At 39.4% G+C, this 4,810-nt stretch overlaps 1 pseudogene across 1 annotated transcript; it reads right to left on the bottom strand.

Annotated features, from left to right (window-relative positions):
- Positions 1-3,058: 3,058 nt before the first annotated feature.
- Positions 3,059-4,294, bottom strand: LOC143671293 (ubiquitin carboxyl-terminal hydrolase isozyme L5 pseudogene; annotated as a pseudogene). The gene is made up of 2 exons (XR_013169530.1): positions 4,199-4,294; positions 3,059-4,092 (listed from the first exon to the last, which is right to left on the bottom strand). The product of XR_013169530.1 is annotated as a ubiquitin carboxyl-terminal hydrolase isozyme L5 pseudogene (transcript).
- Positions 4,295-4,810: the final 516 nt, after the last annotated feature.

Below are 4,810 nucleotides of genomic sequence, written 5' to 3'. Positions count from 1 at the left end.
GTTGCTATATTTCAAAGGGAGATGTGATATTTTACATAATTCCCATACAGTCTTAGGACCTGTCTCTGTTTGCTAAAACTGCCGGAATGCAATATACCAGAAATTGATTGGCTTTTACAAAGGGGACTTATTAAGTTACATGTTACAATTCTAAGGACATGAAAATGTCCAAATTAAAGCACCAACAAGAAGATACCTTCTCGGAGGAATGGCAGCTGGCATCTGGGATACCTTTGTCAGTTGGGAAGGCACGTGGCTGGCATCTGAGGTCCTTGCTCCTGGTTCATTGTTTTCAGATTCTGATTCCAGTGGCTTTCTCCCCAAGTGTCAATGGGCCCTCACTGAGATTTTCCAGGGCAAACTCTGGATTTCATTTCTTAGCTTTCCTCAACTCTCTCCAGTTCTGGCTATTTCTGTGAGTCCTTGTTTTGCACCCGTAGTATTTCTGTCAGGGGTCACATCTCTATGGAAATAACCCAATCAAAAGTTCCCACCCTAAGCTATAGGTCTCCCCCACAAGATTGGATTAAAAGAACATGGGTTTTCTAGGGGTACATAACAGTTTCAAGCCAGCACAGGATGCTTGTATCCAAATTTATGGTGTAGCCAATCTGCTCGGTCATAGTTTTCTTCAACCCACCTTATTTTAGCAAAGATGTCAGCTTCCAAATTTTCCAGAGGGATGCATGAAGTATGGGCTGGAACATGCCAGATATATCATTTTGGCATCAGGGCTTTGTTCTGAAATCCAGATATCTTCCCACAGGGATTTACCCCATATGTCTTTGTGGTTATAGACCAGTTCTCTGGTTGCCACTGCTCCATCCAGAGTCAGACAACAATATATAGCCAAGCTGTCAGTGCACAGATTTGCATAGGTTTGTGAGCTATAACTATCCAGACAGCTTGTAACTGAGCCCACTGGCTGCTATGACATTCTCTTTCATCTATCCATATGGTATCTGTATTTATTTAACTGCTATTGTGTGCTATGAGGGTAAGGTCCTCTGAAGGAGCCAACAACATACCAGAAATCCTCCATCAGGGCCCCTACACTCTCCTTTTTTTTTTTCTCAAGAGTTTTTGTTTATCTGAATTTTTGCCAAGCTTTTGGGAAGTACCATTTTTCAGAAATGCAAAGGCAATGAAATAGATTTATTATTTTTTAAAAATTTTTATTATGATCATTCCATTCTACATATATAATCAGTAATTCATAATATCATCACATAGTTGTATATTCATCATCATGATCATTTATTAGAACATTTGCATCAACTCACAAAAAGAAATAAAAAGACAACAGAAAAAAATTCATGCATACCATACCACTTACTCTTCCCTTTCATTGATCACAAGCATTTCAATCTAAATTTATTTTAACATTTCCCCCCTATTATTTACTTTTATTCCATTTGTTTTACTCATCTGTTGATAAGGTAGATAAAAGGAGCATCAGATAATGTTTTGTTTGTTAATTTTTTTAAAATTAATTAAAAAAGTTAAAAAAAAAAAGGAGCATCAGACACAAGGTTTTCACAATCACACAGTCACACTGTGAAAGCTATATCATTATACAATCATCTTCAAGAAACATGGCTACTGGAACACAGTTCTACATTTTCAGGTAGTTCCCTTCAGCCTCTCCATTACATCTTGACTAACAAGGTGATGTCTGTTTAATGCGTAAGAATAACCTCCAGGATAACCTCTCAACTCTGTTTGGAATCTCTCAGTCATTAACACTTTTTGTCCCATTTCACTCTTTCCCCTTTAGGTCAAAAAGATTTTCTCAATCCCTTGATGCTGAGTCTCAGCTCATTCTAGGGTTTTTCTCAATCCCTTGATGCTGAGTCTCAGCTCATTCTAGGATTTCTGTCCCACATTTCCAGGAAGATCCACACCCCTGGGAGTAATATCCCATGTAGACAGGGGGAGGGTGGTGAGTTTGCTTGTTGTGCTGGCTGGAGAGAGAGGCCACATCTGAGCAACAAAAGAGGTTCTCTTGGGGGTGACTCTTAGGCCTAATTTTAAGTAGGCTTGACCTATCCTTTGTGCGGTTAAGTTTCATATGAACAAACCCCAAGATTGGGGGCTCAGCCTATTGCTTTGGTTGTCCCCACTGCTTGTGAGAATATCAAGAATTCAACTTTGGGAAGTTGAATTTTCCCCCTTTCTCATCATTCCCCCAAGGGGACTTTGCAAATACTTTTTTATTCACTGTTCAAATCACTCTGGGATTTATCAGGGCATCACTCTGGACGAACAAACAAAATCTCATGCCCTACTCAAGGTTCCATGTACTTATGTACTCCCTCCATTTTTGATGCTACTTTCTTTATTGCTGGCATGATGTAGGGGAGTTTGGATCCCCTACATAAGTGACTAGCCCCAATAACTTTTGTAAATCCCCGGAAAGTGGGCCAGTATGAGGAGAACTCCATAGCTGCAAATAAGCATGCCTTTTTGTAGCTGCTACACAAGGACTTTTGGGTTGATTACATATGTCATTGACCCATCCACTTATTGGCAAAGCCACTGTTAAAGGCTCAACTTCCATAAGAGTTAGTTATACTGCTAATAGTTGGTTCTCAATAAGACTATATCATTGTTCTATTCTTTTCCATAGCTGGGACCAGAACCCAAGTGGTACTCACTTCCCATTTTGTTTTTGCCACAAGCCCCACCCTTCTGGGTAGCTGGCAACATCCAATTCACAGGCTTATCCCACTACTAAAGTACCTTGAGACAGGATCTGTTTTACAGCTATTTTTACTTATTAGAATATTTGCTCGACCTCTGTGTCCCAATGCCACTGAGCATTCCCTCTTTTTTTTTTAACCAGTCTATATAATGATCAAAGTATTTGAGCTATGTGGGATACAAAGGGTTTCCAGTAATTTAATAAGTCTATAAAAGCTTGCAGTTCCTTTTTTTTTTTTCAATTTAAACAAGATCTGACATTTTTCAATTTTAAGTATTTCACTGGGCTAAAACATCATAAGATTAATTAGAACAATTACAGGTACAGCATATCATTTGTGCATTTTCTAGGTTCATTACAGTAGTTTTATACTCAGAGAGAACCAATAGGAATTCTCAGATTTAATGTCAAATAATGGAATTGAGCAAACAACTCTTAACATTACTTTTATTTAATATGCACTACATGCACATGACGTAGGTTGGGAAAATTTATGAAGCCATGCATTAGGACAAGACAGACTGGTACTATTGTCAAACGTGCACTAGGCCAATTACGATGTTGCTCAAAGCCCTTTGTACTTAATGGTTTGCATGAAAATAAGCGCAGAAGCAGAAATGTGGACACATCCAAAAGCATCTTCTTCATTTGGTTTCCTGAGCTTTCTTTGCGTTCTGCTTTTCTTTTGCCTTTTCTACTAGTGGTATTAACTGCTGGTGTTCTGCTAAAGTCTTTAACAGTTCCATAATAAAAGGCAGATAATTATGTTTTCTCCTGATATTTTCAATCTTATATCTTTTTAATTTTTGCACTTCTTCTTCAATAAGCATTTGATTTTTGGCAACCTCTGACTGAATAGCACTTAACATATTATTACCCTGGTCTGTATCCATGGGTTCCTCCTCTGCAAGCTGTCTTTGTAACTCTGCTATCTTCTGTTCATATATCATTTTTCTGTCACACACAATGGCCATTAAGTTAAATCGAATTTCGCCTTCACTGTACTTTTGTATCCTTTTTTCTATGACTGGCCTCACTGCGTTGATCCAGTCATCTTGATTGCATACACCTAAATCAATAGGTCCTTCTCTTAATCCATCTAATTCATACAGCCTTCCATTAACAGGAACATAACTGACAAAGTGAAAAGCATCTTCTTCTTTTGCTGATGTTTTTGCATCAAATTCAAACATTTGCTGTCTGGCAAAACTATTGTAAACTTGTCGAATGACATCCGAATTGCTCAGTGCCAAACCTTTCATAGCTGCATCAAAACTTTGTGAAAATTCTTTAAACTCTGATAATGTCTCTCCTAAATGGACATCTTGATGGGTACAGTTCAATAATACACTTACTATGGCTTGAGTAGCACAAGCATTATTAATTACCTGCTTAGCAAAAAATATCGTGTCAAGTCTGGAGTCCTGAACCACAGAGCCTGCTGGTTCTTCTCCTGGCTGCCACTTGAAAAGAAAAATTAACCCATGAACTGGCTTTAATTTTTCAAAATTCTCAGGCTCCAAACTCCATATTTCTTCTACTTGGGCTCCTCGGCAACCTTCTCTGCGTGTTGCCCATGCTGCGTTTAGCGGGACCGGAATTGCTGTAGGGATATCCTCGCTCGGCTGGGCTGGAGCATTCTCCGACAGTGGGCCTTTCGCGACCTCGGACCCCTCTGGCTTCCTTGCATAGCTTCCCGTAGGCCAGCAACCGGAGTCTTGCTTGCAGTTCCTTTACAGGGCAGGGAGTTGGAGACATTTGTACTTTATCCATGACTGCTTCCAGAATGACTTTTGTCTTACTCAGCCAAATCACTCCTAGAAATTTTATAGACTATCTGGATCTTGGCATTGTTGATGAACCATCCTCAACTTGTTAAGAGGTGCTGTAATGATGGGGCCTCTGTTTCTAGAGATGTAGAACCATCAGAAGTAAACATATCATCAATGTAGTGAGATGGCAACATTTGGTGGCTTTTCCCATCTTGCTAGATCAGCTGCCACCATTCCAGATGGTGAGGCTATGCAGGTACTCTTGTGGCAAAACTTAGAAAGTTGACTGCCACCCTCCCCAAATAAATGCAAATTGATTTTGGCTATCTTCAGT

Source organism: Tamandua tetradactyla, chromosome X, assembly GCF_023851605.1.
Source record: "Tamandua tetradactyla isolate mTamTet1 chromosome X, mTamTet1.pri, whole genome shotgun sequence".
Lineage (NCBI taxonomy): Eukaryota > Metazoa > Chordata > Mammalia > Pilosa > Myrmecophagidae > Tamandua > Tamandua tetradactyla.
This window is presented reverse-complemented; position numbering and strand designations above follow the sequence as displayed.